Here is a 16,700-nt window from a genome sequence, read left to right as displayed (position 1 = left end):
TCACTTCATTGGAGACCCACTTTATTGTTTAAGTGGTACAAAAAAACAAATAAACACAAAAACACCCATGAATATTTCTGAAAATGTAGTGTTTTGTTTGTTCCTTTTAAATTTCAAATATTGTATAACAAGACAAAACTGCAAATGTGAACGCAAGGTTTTTTTTCTCACTCTTGAGAAGCCTTTCATTGAACTACCAAATAAACAAATTAATACTCTCTTTCGGGCCAGACACGTGGTAGCACTTCTATAATTATGTTCTTATTTAACAAAATAAAAATGCAGACATAAGTTTCACATTAGTTTTTGACTGCTATTGAAAATTGTTTTCACAAATAACTCTCTTACTGAACTTACACAGTCAATCACTCAACATGCTTGTAAAGTCATGGATGTAGTGAAGGAGGGAATTCAAATGCACATGTACTATATCTATGACAGTATTGTGGACCAATTGAAGTGTGGTTAGAGCAGTGTTCACTACTGATGTTGTCATTTTCAGCATCTACATGGATGTTAAAATCATCCACTATGATTATTTCATTTGAACTGAGCACAAATCAGATAGAAAAGTCTAAGAAATCAGACTCGAGGTTAAGGTTAATCTGCCTTCTCTATGGCAGAACAATAATAATAATAATAATAATAATAATAATAATAATAATAATAATAATAATAATAATAATAATAAAAAGAAGAAGAAGAAGAAGAAGAAGAAGAAGAAGAAAAGCTTAGAGTACTACCCACAGGTCTAGGATGACTCCGGGGGATGACTCAGAAGCAGATATTGTACACATGGTGGCAAATAAGGATTCCAGGATTTGGCAACAATAGATGGAAGAACAGAATGTGCCTTTGGCTTTCTGTTAAATGTTTGCATCTCCAGTACAGATAAATGAGGTATGTTAACATTGACACTCTTTCAAGCCATGCATCAATTTAAAGTTTTGTTTTAAAGTTCATTTTAAGGCATTTTTTGTCATTTTTATTTGTCTTTCTCCAACTGTAACACAATTTTATTTTCTATTCCAGATTTCCATTTTACACTTTTATATTTAGTTGTCCTCATTAAAGCTGAATGCATGTGCAGTGTGTGACAAACTCAAGAGAGAAAACCCAAATGCAGGACATGAATGCCGAGTCAAAATGAATATAAAGTAATTTCAATAAAACTTACAAAGAGTAGTAACATAGGCTGGCAGGGAAAACAGTGGATGGCTTTAGAATCCAGGATAAGCAAACCTAGACGTATATCCTGGAGAGGTTTCTGGTCTATCACAGGGCTAAAACATGAAGAGACAGGCAACTATTCACGTTCATGTTCACAGCTACGGCGAATTTAAAATCACCAAATCAACCTAAAAGAGCAAATATTGAAATGTTCTAGTTTTCATTTTCATGTTTATGCTTAAATATTCTTTACCCTAATTAAGTCTGAATACATGCCCATGGAATGTCACATCAGGAGGGATGACATGACCGTTCATGTAAAGTAGTCAGACTCGAACGTCAAGGAAAGTGGTAGGGAAGCAGACTACGCAGACATTTCAGATTTCCTGAGGTGAGCGATTTACAGTGAACTTAATTTAATGTGTAACTTAACAAAACTTCCCACCAAATTAACTTAATTAACAAAACTCAACAGAACATGGATCTGGTAACACAGCTCACCTCTCCTCTCTCTTGCATCTGGTAGAGACTGGCTTTAAATAGGGTCATCAATTTCTCTCCAATTAGCCCAGCCAGTACCACTCACACAAACTGAGGGATCTAAAACTCTACACAGATGATCTAAAAGACACAAAACCTCTTCACACTTCTAATATGCACATTTACACAACTAAATGGCAATATTAATGAAAAGAAAAACATTCAACAAATCCCTTGAAACCTTAACACAAACAAAAGGAAGCATTTCTATTGACACTTGGTTTGACCTGCTGATGTCATGTGTGACATCATCAGGACTTTAAAATGAGGAAATGCTAGCTGGCGTTTCCCCACACCTGACCCACATGAAGACTGAAAAGACAAACAAAGTAAGTATGAACAAATGATTTAATCTGTAACATAAAAAGATATAAAGAAACGTAACTGAGTATTTGCCTTAATTTGCAGAATGTTTGATTTACCGGCAACAAAAAGCTTACACAAACAAACCCGGGATAGTGAGTGCAGCAATGTTACTTGACAAATAGCAAATCATAGCAAATATATAGAAACAGAATAATGTGTATAATGTGCAAAAAAAAGGTAAACACATATGGGACAAATGGAGAGCATTGCAACTGCTCCTCCACTGTCACAATTCAGTAAAAATGAATCAAAAGCAATGTAAATGAAATTTACTAAAATTGGTATCAGAGGCTGACTGGAAATAAGTAATAGAGGGCTGTTTAGTCCAGAGTATAGAGGCAAAAATCAAGAGGACACGAAAACCATTTTTATTCAAAAATGAAAAAAACAAAACAAAAACAGGACACAGAGTACATGGAGAGATGCAGGATAATAAAAACTGGACCTTTTTAAATTCAGCTTACCTACAACAGGTTGTGATTATAAAATGTATCGGTCACTGAAACTTGTATGCATCATGCACTTACAGTAAACTGAACACACTAAATGCAGTATGAACTGAACTGTACCTCCATGCTCTAAAATTTAGTTTAAAGACATGTATACCATCTGACACATTGCATTTCTAAAGATGTGATCTGTTTTTTGTTTTATATGTTTTATTATATTGTTGAATGGGTCTTGTTATATATGTGAGCACAAAAAGAAATTGAAGAAATATCATTAAAATATTGGGTTAATTACAAGATATTAAACAATCGTGATTTTTCTGTTACTCCAGCTTTCTGATCATCCTTTTTAAAATTTATAACATAACTTGGCTTTAGTCTTTGGTTTATCGCAGATCAAGTGAGTTTTGAAGAACTTCTGGATCTTGTTCCACAGGTGAACCTCAGCTGCTGCATGGGTCTTGGGCTCACCTCCCCATAAAATACTTAAGCCTTTACTTTCAACATGCAAACAAGAGGAACAGAAGGGTCCATAGGGTGGCTCCAGCAAGTGTCCAGCCCCAGGGTAAGACATACTCTCTAAGTTTTCCTTCCCATGACACTTCAGTCTCTCCACCATCTGGTCCAGGTAAGCCTTGCTGTCCCAGTTGAGGTCATTCTCTCCAGCTGCAAATAGAAAATGACTCTTGGCTTGTTCAATGGGGATAAGGCTGCCTTTGTTCATCTCTGCCCGGGGATCGTCAAGAGCATGCTTTGCAATGACTGCACCTGACTCAGTAGGAATACACTTGCTTACATCAAACAATAAGGGTGACAGGATCTGCTGTTTCTTGTAGTACAGGGGAGTCGCTACATTGGCATTACAGCCATTCACCCAAACTACAGCATCAACACCTGGCACAAAAGTAGCAAGTGAGAGTGCAATATCTGCTCCCTTTGATCTTGATATTATACCAATTCCTTTAACGCCCACCTGCGAAATAACACACAAATTATCAACATGATTTATAAATAACAACACAAATGTAATTTGCATTTTGGAAGAACTGTAACCATCCCAACAAATTAAGTGGATCCATCCATCTATACATCATTCATCGATCCATTTTTTTATGCTGGGATCAGGTTGGGGGCACCAGCCTAAGCAGAGAGGCCCACACCTCCCTCTCACTAGCCAACTTCTAAACCTCTTACAGGAGAAAACCAAGATGTTCCAAGGCCAGCCGATAGACACAATCTCTCCAGTGTGTCCTGGGTCTGCCCCAGGAACTCCTCCCAGTGGGACATGTCCAGGACATCTCACCCAGGAGGAGCCCAAAAGGCATCCCTATCAGATGTTCAAACCACCTCAAGTGGCTCCTTTTCGTTGTGGAGGAATAATGACTCTACTCTGAGGCCCTCCTGGATGGCTGAACTCCCAACTCTGTCTTCCTTGGAGAGAAGGTTATTGCAATATGGACCAAGGTCTTGAAACGAATGGTTCGTAGTAATGGGCAAGACTCCCCATACTCCCGAAACACCTCCCACAGAATACTCTGAGGGATGCAGTCAAATGCCTTTTCTTCACTTACTGCAGTGTAAATACAGGGAGGATTCAGGGTCACTTGATCCAGCCCCACCTATAGGCTTTAGCAAAAAAGGAATGCTTTAAGCCTAAATTTAAAAGTAGTGATAGGGTCTGTCTCCTGAATCCAAATTACGTTAGTTCCACAGAAGAGTGGCCTGAAAACTAAAGGCTCTGCCTCCCATTCAACTTTTAAATATTCTGGAAAACAACAAAACAAGCAAGCACACCTGAGCGCTTAAGTGCTCTAATGAAGTGATATGATACTACAAGTCATTAAGATCTTATAACACACCCTCAAATATCCTCGAGAGGGTAAAGAGCTGATCCAGTTTTTCCTAACTGGAAGTTCCGCTAATGGACTCTCAATCAGCACCTTGGCACAGAATTTCATGGGGATGCTAAGGATGATGAATTATATTCACCATTAGCTACAGCACTACAACACCTAGTCCTCCTTTCTGCAGTCCTTACAAGTACTCACTAAAATACCTTACCTTCGGTTGCTGTTTCAAGAAATCCATTGCTTCTTCATACATGTCCAGATGTATCTCTTGGATCTTTCCAGCCTTATCTGTGGGAACAGCTACTGTGAGGACCACAAAGCTTTTGTTAGCCAGTAGACTGGCTCTTAGCTCAGATCTCAAGGTGGATATATCGAACACAGCAGGAAAAGGACCGTCTCCTGGAACAAAGACAAAAGGTTTCCTTAGAGTAGTAGGTAATATTTCAAATTCTATTCTTAACATCTACTGAGATCAGTGGTCATAGCCATTACTGAATAAAAGCCTTGACACTCGTATATTCTCAACGCTTTTTCCCCACTATAGAATTAAGTTTTTATTGACCAATTTGACTTTTCATTAACTATTAAATAGTTAGTTTTGAGTCTGTCATGCCAAGAACTATTTAGTTCAGTTGATCTAAATTGTTGAAGTCAAGTGTAATTAAACAATAATCAGTAAAATGTCATTTCAAACATAATGAATTAATAATAAATATAACAACTCTAGAGATATAAGCTACCAAATTAAACAGGAATAACCAAAGACAGAGACATGGCGAATATAGCGGGGGCTGGAATAAAACAAAATAAGTGTATACAATCATGACAAATGCAATACTCAATATACGACAAACGCAAGAATCTAAAATACGAAAATTCAATATCAGGCACCTCCTGTTTGTCATGTGTTATCTCCTCGTTTAGGTAGGTTCCCCTTGTGTCCTCTTTTCTGTTCCCACATTACCCCAGCTCGTGTTCATTCCATGTCTGCTGTCTGTCATGTGTAACCATGTATGTTTCTTTAGTCCGTCATGTCTCATTCCCTCTCTCTCATGTCCCCTGTGGTTCTGTTTCAGTCTCCCTCTGTCTCTCTCATTTCAAGCTGGCATGATTGTGCATGATGTCTCTCCATGTTTCCTGTTTTATTTTGAAAGTCTTGTGTTTCCATGTTCCGTGTATTTAATTTTGCTACTCCTGTGGCGTCGTGTTCATTCGTGTCAGCTGTGTTTCCACACTGGCGTCCCACAGGGTTGTGTCCTCAGCCCCATCCTCTACTGTAGAGGACACCGATGTTTTAGCTAGCAAAGCGGCGTGCCTGATGTGGAGTGAAGCCACGTTAATGACAACGTGAACAACCATTGACCAACAACCGGTGACCAGCATCGCGGAGCATGACGTCCGAGCGGCATTGAGGAGAGTGTACACAAGGAAACCGGCGGGGCCAGACGGCATCACCGGCCGTCTGCTGCGCTGCTGTGCTGACCAGCTAGCAGGTGTGTTCACTTCCATCTTCAACGAGTCCCTGGCGAAGTCTGTGGTCCCCACATGCTTCAAAAGATCCACCATCATCCCTGTGCCCAAGAACAGCAAACCCTCATCCCTGAACGATTACCGGCCAGTTGCACTGACCTCGGTAGTAATGAAGGTGTTTGAGAGGCTGCTGAAGAACATCATCTCCTCCTTCATCCCACACACCACAGATCCGCTCCAGTTCGCCTACCGACCCAACAGATCCACTGAGGACGCCATCGCCCACGTCCTGCACACCACCCTCAGCCACGTGGACAAGAAACAGGGTAACTATGTGAGAATGCTGTTTGTTGATTACAGTTCAGCGTTTAACACAATAGTGCCCAGCAGACTGTTCACAAAGCTCAGGGATCTGGGACTCAACAGCCGTCTGTGTGCATGGGTGTTGGACTTCCTCACTGGCAGAACTCAGGTGGTGAGGGTGGCTAGATGCGTCTCTAACAGCATCACCATCAACACAGGAGAACCACAGGGATGTGTCCTCTCGCCACTGCTCTACTCCCTCTACACTTCAGACTGTGTGGCCACCCACGGCTCCAACACCATTGTGAAGTTTGCTGATGACACAGTGGTGTTGGGTGCCATCTCCAACGACGATGAGGCGGCCTACATGGACGAAGTGAAGAATCTGGCATAATGGTGCCAGGACAACCACCTCCAGCTGAACATCGGCAAGACCAAGGAGCTGGTAGTGGACTTCAGAAGGAGTCAGCACAGAGACTACAAGCCCATTATCATTAATGGAGCTCTAGTGGAGAGGGTGCAGTCCTTCAAGTATCTTGGTGTCCACATCTCCTCAGACCTGACATGGTCTGCCCACATTCAGGTCCAGACCAAAAAGGCTAGGCAGCGCCTGTATGACCTAAGACAACTGAGGAAGTTCAGGGTCTCTCCAAAGATCCTCCGGATTTTCTATACAGGCGCTGTGGAGAGCATCCTCACACAGAACATCACATCGTGGTTTGGGAACAGCTGTGTTAAGGACCAAAAAGCTCTCCAGAGAGTGATCCGTACAGCAGAACGCTGCTGCAGGATTGCTCTCCCCCCGCTTCAGGACACCTACAGTCAGGTCCATAAATATTGGGACATCGACACAATTCTAACATTTTTGACTCTATACACAACCACAATGGATTCCAAATGAAACGAACAAGATGTGCTTTAACTGCAGACTGCCAGCTTTTATTTGAGGGTATTTACATCCAAATCAGGTGAACAGTATAGGAATTATGACAGTTTGTATATGTGCCTCCCACTTCTTAAGGGACCAAAAGTAATGGGACAATTGGCTTCTCAGCTGTTCCATGGCCAGGTGTGTGTTATTCCCTCATTACCCCAATTACAATGAACAAATAAAAGGTCCAGAGTTCATTTCAAGTGTGCTGTTTGCTTTTTGAACCTGTTGCTGTCAACTGCCAGGATGAGATCCAAAGAGCTGTCACTACCAGTGAAGCAAGCCATCATTAGGCTGAAAAAACAAAACAAACCCATCAGAGAGATTGCAAAAACATCAGGCGTGGCCAAAACAACTGTTTAGAACATTCCCAAAAAGAAGGAACGCACTGGTGAGCTCAGCAACACCAAAAGACCCGGAAGACCACAGAACACAACTGTGGTGGATGACCAAAGAATCCTTTCCCTGGTGAAGAAAACACCCTTCACAACAGTTGGCCAGATCAAGAACACTCTCTAGGAGGTAGGTGTATGTGCGTCAGAGTCAACAATCAAGAGAAGACTCCACCAGTGTGAATACAGAGGGTTCACCACAAGATGTAAACCTTTGGTGAGCCCCAAAAACAGGCAGGCCAGATTAGAGTTTGCCAAACGACATCTGAAAAAGCCGTCGCAGTTCTGGAACAACATCCTATGGACAGATGAGACCAACATCAACTTGTACCAGAGTGATGGGAAGAGAAGAGTATGGAGAAGGAAAGGAACTGCTCATGATCCTAAGCATACCACCTCATTAGTGAAGCATTGGGGTGGAAGTGTCATGGCGTGGGCATGTATGGCTGCCAGTGGAACTTGTTCTCTTGTATTTATTGATGATGTGACTGCTGACAAAAGCAGCACAATGAATTCTGAAGTGTTTCGGGCAATATTATCTGCTCATATTCAGACAAATGCTTCAAAACTCATTGGACGGCGCTTCACAGTGCAGGTGGACAACAACCCAAAGCATACTGCAAAAGCAACCAAAGAGTTTTTGAAGGGAAAGAAGTGGACTGTTTTGCAATGGCCAAGTCAATCACCTGACCTGAATCCGATTGAGCATGTATTTCACTTGCTGAAGACAAAACTGAAGGGAAAATGCCCCAAGAACAAGCAGGAACTGAAGACTGTTGCAGTAGAGGCCTGGCAGAGCATCACCAGGGATGAAACCCGGCGTCTGGTGATGTCTATGTGTTCCAGACTTCAGGCTGTGATTGACTGTAAAGGATTTGCAACCAAGTATTAAAAAATGAATGTTTGATTTATGGTTCTTATTCTGTCCCATTACTTTTGGTCCCTCAAGAAGTGGGAGGCACATTTGCAAACTGTTGTAATTCCTACACCGTTCACCTGATTTGGATGTAAATACCCTGAAATAAAAGCTGACACTCTGCAGTTAAAGCATGTCTTGTTCGTTTCATTTGGAATCCATTGTGGTGGTGTATGGAGCCAAAAATGTTAGAATTGTGTCGATGTCCCAATATTTATGGACCTGACTGTATACCAGGAGATGCCAGACTGGAGCAGCGCAGATACTGAAGGACCCGTCCCATCCTGGCAACAAACTGTTCCAACTTCTACAATCCAGTAGAAGGTTCCGCATCATCCGGGCAAGGACAGAGAGACTCAAGAGGAGCTTCTATCCCCAAGCCATCTGGGCCCTAAACCAACCCCCACCTAATGTATATACTATATATATATATTATATATATAATGTTCTTCCTCTACCCCCCCCCCCCCCCCAATTTTTGCACATGTCGAGGAGCGTGTCAGGCTACATTTCACTGTGTGTTATACTTGTATAACTATGCATGTGACAAATAAAGAACCTTGAACCATTGGAGATGTGAGCAGGACAGACGGAACAATTGACAGAAAAAGTGTGGACTTTATACCAGTTTTTAAATTGTGTTGCTAGGCCACGTAAAACCAGAGTTATGATAAAAATAAGCAATGTTTGGTTTTCTTCCTGAATACTATCGTTGTTCATATTTACTGCAGGAAGAAACGGTAAAAACTGCGTTTTATAAGGAAAACGCTCTAAAGCACTCTCCGCCTGTGAGCAAAAACAAAACCAAAAAAACCTCACCCTTTCCTATTGGTGGAAAAATGTACCATGTCGACCAATCAAAAAATGATATGGCAACATGGCATTTAGTGTTTAGGAAGGGGGAAGTTTTAGGAGTGACGGTAGTGTTTTGAGATGTGAGAGATTTGCGACGTTTAGCGCAAATCTTGTGTAGTTAGTGTGTAGTGTAGTCAATAGTTTTGTTGTGTGTGTCAGAGCAAGGAGGCGACTGCTGAATGTTACAGGTGTTACAGGAGTGATACATCTGCTGTTGTCAGGCCTGCAGGTATCAGGCTTTTGATGTTCTCCTTTATCTCATAGTGGACAGAAATTATTTTTTGGAGTGGCACAAATAATTTGTGTGGCATCAGATTTGATGCAAAACACCTGATTGTTCTGTAAATAGTTTGAAATGTTTATTTAAAAAAACGCCTTGGCTGCATTTTTAGGTAAACAGCTGCAAAAAACATTGTTGTTTGCATAACTCAGTTACTTTTTTGAAGAAGTAACTATATAATTAATTGCCCAACATTGGTCATTATATACTGTATTTTGCAGACAGAGAGTTACAGGACTCTCTCCCAGACCACAGACTCATACTCATAACACAAGTCAGAGTTTTGTATTAAAACAAAAAAAAGAAAAGAAAAAAAAATAAAGTTGTGTTTTCAAAATTGGAGTTCAAGTTATTTTTACTTCCAATAGTGTTAACATACTACACAGGTCATGAACAAGATTTTTTTTTAAATTTTCATTGTAAGTGGGCTAAAGCAGTTAATTAAAAGTAAAATTTGATTATTTCAAAAAAAAAAAAAACATGTAACTTGGATGGATTCGATGGTCCAAGCGACCGCTCAGGGAGTTTGTGTGTTTGCTCAGACACAAATTAGAAGGAACATTGCTGAACACCACACAGCTGGTCAAGAAGGCTCAGCAGCGGCTGTATTTCCTGAGGAGGCTGAGGAAATTTGGGATGCCGGCCAAGATCCTCAGCAGCTTCTACAGCTGCACTGTGGAGAGCACACTGACCAGCTGCATCACTGCATGGTGCGGCAGCACTACTACTATGGACCGCGAACGTCTGCAGAGAGTTATAACAACTGCGGAGAAGATCATGAGGACTCCGCTGCCCTCTTTGCAGAGGATCTACTATCGCAGAGTCCAGAGGAGAGCTGCCTCCATCCTCAAAGACCCCACACACACCCAACACAGACTGTTCACACTTCTGTACTCAGAAAGTGTGAAATCCAGAATGTCCCGACTCAACAACTCCTTCTTCCCCACTGCTATCAGGCTATGTCCACATTAGCCCGGATAGATCTGAAAACTGCGTTTTCATCTGAAAATGCTCCGCGTCCACACTAGTATTTTCAATCGTTTTCACAGAGTTGCGTGTGCACATTGAAACGGACAAAAACGCTTACGTTCCAGTACTGTGCGTGTGTGAAACGCAAGATGATTCGGCCTGCCTCATTTCTGTCTGCCGTTTATTTACTTTCCAGCTCTTTGAAACGTCGCGGCAGAATGTCGAGGAAAAGCACCAAGTTTCTTAAATGGACTAACAATGATGTGGAGTTGTTGCTGTGAGTAACACAAAAGTACAAAGTTGCAAAAGCGAGTGAGAATTAAAGAATTTGAAGAAAAGCTATTTGGAGCATGTACAAACTGATATTAATCTTTAATACGGCTGTCAAAATTGAGAGCAAACAAAACAACTGCTCTCCGCTATCTTAGTTAAATTGGTCACATGACTGCATCATATGACTAACATGTGTCATCGTTTTAGAAAGTCTGCATTTTCGCTGTCCACACTGCAACGAGAAAGCACCGTTTTTAAATGTATGCGTTTTCGAGCGTGTTTTCAAATCACTGCTTTTTCCATCAGCGAAAACACCATCTCAGTGTGGACGGGAGGCCAAAACAGAGAGAAAACGATGAGTTTTCAAGCAAAACCGCATTAGTGTGGACGTAGCCTCAGACTCCTGAACAGCTGACCTACCTCAGCTGCAATCTGCACATAAGGACACCTTGCACTCTAAGTTCATTTTGCACATTAAGCTCCTTTGTACATCCATTTACATTGACATCTGCATACCTCACTTGTCTTCATTTACTTATTTTTCTACTTATTTTTTTATCTTTCACTATTTTTATCCTTAATTTTATCTTATTTATCTTAATATATTTTCTTATTTTTATCCTTATTTATCTTGTTCCTTCAACCCTACCGAACTTCGCATTTGTGTATGGACAGCAAAGGAAGAATTTCATTGCACGGAAAAATGCTATTTCTTCTGTACACATGACAATAAACACTTTGAATCTTTGAACGCGTCCAATGTTGACGTTTTCATGTTAGTTTTAGTTTATCCCAGTTTAGGTTTTAGTTGAGATTTTCCCCAGTTCCCCTTGCCTTGTTTTCTGTTTGGATACAAGCCTTAAATAAACAACTTGCTTTTTGTTGTACTTCGTTTTTTCTTCCGTGCCTGATTTTGGGTCCAAACCTCAAACACATCGGCCATCCCGACATGACAAAAAGATGTTTCCTTGATGCAAAAAAATAATTTATTTATATTTGTTTAAAATGACACTAAAAGCTCCACCATTAAGCAGCATATGAAAGAATCAAAGACATTTCATATGTGCAAATTAATTGCATGCTGCATGGTGTGAGAATAAAGAAATTATTTTACTGCTACAATCTAGCCTTCATCATTAACATTGCATTGAAATGTTTATTAAAGCTACTGGCATCATATTAACCTTTTTATTACAGGTGCAGTCATAATCATTGTATACACACATTGCATGTTGTGCTCATTAAAAGAGTTGATGCTCAGTCTATTTAAGGTCTTAAGCTTCGGTGGGCGCGATGTCCCACACGATCTATTGTGTAAGTGACTTGGAGCAACAGAAGGTTAAAACAGCTACACGCTTACAAACACATATGATTTAAGGATAGGCCAGGCCGAAGGCCTGGAATTCATTTAGTTTCTAACTGCATTTGAGCTTACCTAGTAACAAGAGACAGAAGAAGAGTCAAGAAAGTGTAAAGTCCCCAGGGACTATTTGAAGAGAGAATTAAGTTACCATGTATGGAAGAATGTGCTAGAAAGAGGAACGTCTCTGTCTGTTTTTAGATTTTAATTGATCATTTACTGTAACTGATGCATATTATGTTCATTTGTGACGCTGAAGGGGCTGAACCCTGACATAATTAAAACCAGTCTGAATTGAGTTGTTCGGCGAAGATCTACACTGATATTCTGCAGTGTACATCTTCCCACGCGTGTGCTCAATAAATCATCATTTGACTGAACTCTTCTGGGCCAGTGTTGGTTTTGTTCCTTGCCTCAATATTTTGAATCGGGACAATGGTCAAATGTTTGTGCAAATTGAAAGTATTTCCCCTCTTTGTTGTGAACAGTGTTGGGGTCATTACCAGTGATGGGAATAACGGTGTTACAAGTAACGGCGTTACCAAACCAAAACAAAACGGGAAGTTTTAGGAGGGACGGCGAGAGAGAGAGAGAGAGAAAGAGAGAGAGAGAGAGAGAGAGCAGGAAAAGAGAGAGCGCGAGTTTTGAGATGTGAGATTTGTGACGTTTAGCGTGTTTGGAGTGTGTAGTTAATGTGTTGTCTTGTGTAGTTAGTGTGTAGTGTTGTGGATAGTTTTGTGTTGTGTGTCAGAACAATGAGGCGACTGCTGTCTCCAGGTAGAAACAGGAGTGATACACCTGCTGCTGTCAGACCTGCAGGTATCAGGCTGTGATGTTCTCCTTTATAGTGTTTTTGGAGTGGCACAAATAATTTGTGTGGCATCTTATTGAAGAACAGCTGATTGTTCTGTAAATAGTTTGAAATGGTTATTTTAAAAAAGGGTAAAAGGTAAATGGATGCAAATAACTTTGTTGTTTGCAAAACTTGTGCATAGGATTTTAAAATTGACAATTAATATTTGCATTTGAAGTTATGAAATATGATTCATTAAAGATGTTTATGGTTGTTACAGTAAAAATATAACTTTTTTTACTCTGATTTTATGTTTTTTGTCTGATTTTAGATCAATTCTGGCTATACAGTATGACAAAATGAGAACATAACTGTAAATTCAGGCACGTGATGTTGTGCTAAAAAGAATGATACCAAACAAGGCAAAGTAAATGTTTTTAAAGGTAAAATGTGGAGGGAAAATCAAGAGTAGTAAAAAAATGGCCAATTATACTCTGGACGCCAGAGGGTTAAACGTTCTTTGTTTTTTTTTAAAAGTAACGCAATAGTTACTTTTCCAAGTAATTAATTACTTTTAGAATATTGTAACTGAGTTACTAACTCAGTTACTTTTTTGAAGAAGTAACTAGTAACTATAATTGAATTACTATTTCAAAGTAACTTGCCCAACACTGGTCATTACTCAAAGTAAAAATTACACAAATTACATAGAATACATTTCTTACAATCGATGCAATGCATTACTTGGTTACTCCCAGGAGAAAGTAATTTGTTATACTTCTCATTGCATTACTTTCAGGTTACTCTGTAAAATGACCTGAAGCCAGGGTCGCATAATTACCTTTTATTAATTTAAACCTTTAAGCTACAGTCCTACACACAAACACAAATCCCTATCCTAATAAGGACACACATTTCATCTTTCTCTTAGCATTACCCAAAGCTGCTCTTAATAGAACACAAAGTTGCAGTACAAAGCAACGATGAGAGCTAGCAAAGACAGAGTCTAAAGAGATTGCCACAGTGATTCTGCTTTAGAAACTTGAACAGGTAGGAACGGAGGCTCCACCTTGACTGCTCATCAGTTGGGGGTCTGGGTGCCAGCTGGGGTTCAATATTCGATTACATTCAATGTCACCCCGGATTCTTGGCTAGCTTAGTGGTACCATGCTATCTGTGCAGGTACTTGCAAATGGCAAAGTTGTGTTAGCAGCATGTGGTTGTTTCTGTCCTGAATGCATTTGGCACATCACCATTGTGCCCTTGTCCTTTTGTAGTATAAAAATAATATCCACGCTGTAGACCAGGGGTGGGCAATTCCAGGCCCTGAGGGCCGGTGTCCTGCAGGTTTTAGATCTCACCTTGGGTCAACACACCTAAATCACATGATTAGTTCGTTACCAGGCCTCTAGAGAACTTCAAGACATGTTGAGGAGCTAATTTAGACATTTAAATCAGCTGTGGTAGTTCAAGGACACATCTAAAACCTGCAGGGACACCGGCCCTCGGGGCCTGGAATTGCCCACCCCTGCTGTAGACTGTGCTGCTATTTGAATCCTCCACACAAACACACATAAAATTAAAACCAGCTGATTGTAGCATTAGGACAAGAACTAATAAGCAGGATTGATAGACAGGCAGACTAACAATTTCAAGGAATTGGACTACCAGGAACTGGATGTCTACAAGATCCAGTTCTCGATTCCCATCCCTACTTGAGGCTATAATTTAACAAATCTGAAGACAGTAAGATAGGAATCACCTACAGTACCTGGAGGAGTAAAAAGGACTCCACTAATGTTCCCCTCTTTGACAAGGACGGTTGAATCCATCTGCCATCATAAGCCTCTCATTTGTCTCTTCTGCCAGCATCATGCCTTCCTCCTCGTGCACAGAAAAATTCACCACCTGGGGCTCCAGGGATCTTGTCTTTTGAAACCTTTTGTGCATGGTGTCTAGCCTCATGGACCACAGCAGACCCATAGGTTCTACTCCAATGTAGGTCCCACCAAGTGGGGGATCTCTCTTCAGGTCGACTTCCCCACTAACATCAGCCCTGTAGGTGGCCGAGGAGCTAAACACCACTCCTTTCTCATCAGTTAATCTGGCTCTCATGGTGACCGCCTGTCTGGACCTCAACCCTTCCACCTTCACCTTAATGGGTTCGTCAAACAGACACCTGGCTCTTGGCAACAGCCTCAATCTTACTTGAGAGGACATATTTTCTGAAAGAGTGAAACTGGAACCAATAAGTATTGATAGACAGGCAGACTAACAATCACAATGAACTGGACTACTGGGAACCGGTTTGCTACAAAACCCAGTTCTCAGTTCCCATCTCTAGTAATCAGTGTGCTTATTTAACAGCTATGATAACCAATACAAAACTTTATCATGAAGTAATGCTGAAGAACCGACATCATTCATGACAGAAACATTACTTTCACCACTATATAAGCTACCTGGAGATCTTTGGCTCTCTGGAAGGACTGTGACAGTGATCTCTATCTCTGTGCTGGGGGTCTGTCTGAGAGATTTCCTTCCTCCACTTCTTTCTTCTGCTGCTTGTTCCAGAAAAAAAAACAGCATTAGAGGAGTGGTGTTTTCACAGACTTGTCAACTTTCAGATAAATGGGAGCAGTGGACTGAACTTAGAGGAACAAACTGAACTCAACTCTTTGGTTGACTGAAATAGAACATGAAGTGATCTTCATTCAGTATTCAGTTATAGAATTCAGTATGGAAATATCTACAAAATCCTTGAGATAAATTCAGTGTGTATTGGGTAATCTTGCAGCATAAAGTGGTCTCACTCCACACCCATATAACATATTCAAACAGTGGGACAAATTTGATAAAAAAAAAAAAAATTGTCAAGACGCTGTAAATTTGCGTATGTAATATATTGCATGGGGTAGTAAATGTGTTTAACAGGATTTACTTGAATGACAGGGGAAGTCTCAATGTGCTACCTGTTGGTTAATTTTGAGCAACTGTCGTTTAACCCATATCAGTATGAGAACTTTACATCACAAACCCTCCCATGATTCTAAAACAATTTTCGTACAGTTAATAAAATAGATTTTCTATTTTAATATAATATCAATTAATATAATTTTCTATATTCAGTACAAATATACAGTCAGCTGAGGAATTACCTATTTTACTCAGTTTAATTCCTTTATTCAGCTATACTAGTGTCTGAACATTCATTTCAGTGTTCTCTTTTACACTTTCTGGTTCACACTTAAAACATTTTAATTATCCTCATTAAACCTAAACACATGCCAGTGGAATGGCAAAAGGCACAGGAGAGAAGAGCCAATCCAAGGACATCAATGCACAGTCAAAATGAATTAAAAGTAATGTTAATAAAACTTACAAAAACAGAAGTGTTAGCAGGAGCTGACTGAAAATAAGTGATAGAGGGCTGTGGAGTCCTGGAAAAGGAGACAAGTTCAGAAGATGATCCACAGAAATGCCAAAATTGAAAAAGTCAAAAATCAACAAAGGAAAGAGCTGTGTCAAAAAACTGGAGCTAAACAATTTTGAATCTCTAAACTGTTACAGTAAAGTGTTACCACTCTTATTCAAATAATATATAAAAGACCACTGGAAATGCAGATTCAAATTGCAGAAAAATTAAAAGTTAAGTTAAAGTTGAAAAAAAAAAAAAAGATAGAAAAATAGCCAGAAAGCTTCCTCGGGGGTTAAGTCATGAAACAAACTTGATCACAGTCAAAGTCTGAGACACATAACTGCCCTCAGTAGCTCTCTTATTTA

At 40.2% G+C, this 16,700-nt stretch overlaps 1 pseudogene; it reads right to left on the bottom strand.

Annotated features, from left to right (window-relative positions):
• Window positions 1-2,874: 2,874 nt before the first annotated feature.
• Window positions 2,875-15,137, bottom strand: LOC134616174 (acyl-coenzyme A thioesterase 2, mitochondrial-like; annotated as a pseudogene).
• Window positions 15,138-16,700: the final 1,563 nt, after the last annotated feature.

The sequence above is a fragment of the Pelmatolapia mariae genome, linkage group LG18, assembly GCF_036321145.2.
Source record: "Pelmatolapia mariae isolate MD_Pm_ZW linkage group LG18, Pm_UMD_F_2, whole genome shotgun sequence".
Classification (NCBI taxonomy): domain Eukaryota; kingdom Metazoa; phylum Chordata; class Actinopteri; order Cichliformes; family Cichlidae; genus Pelmatolapia; species Pelmatolapia mariae.
This window is presented reverse-complemented; position numbering and strand designations above follow the sequence as displayed.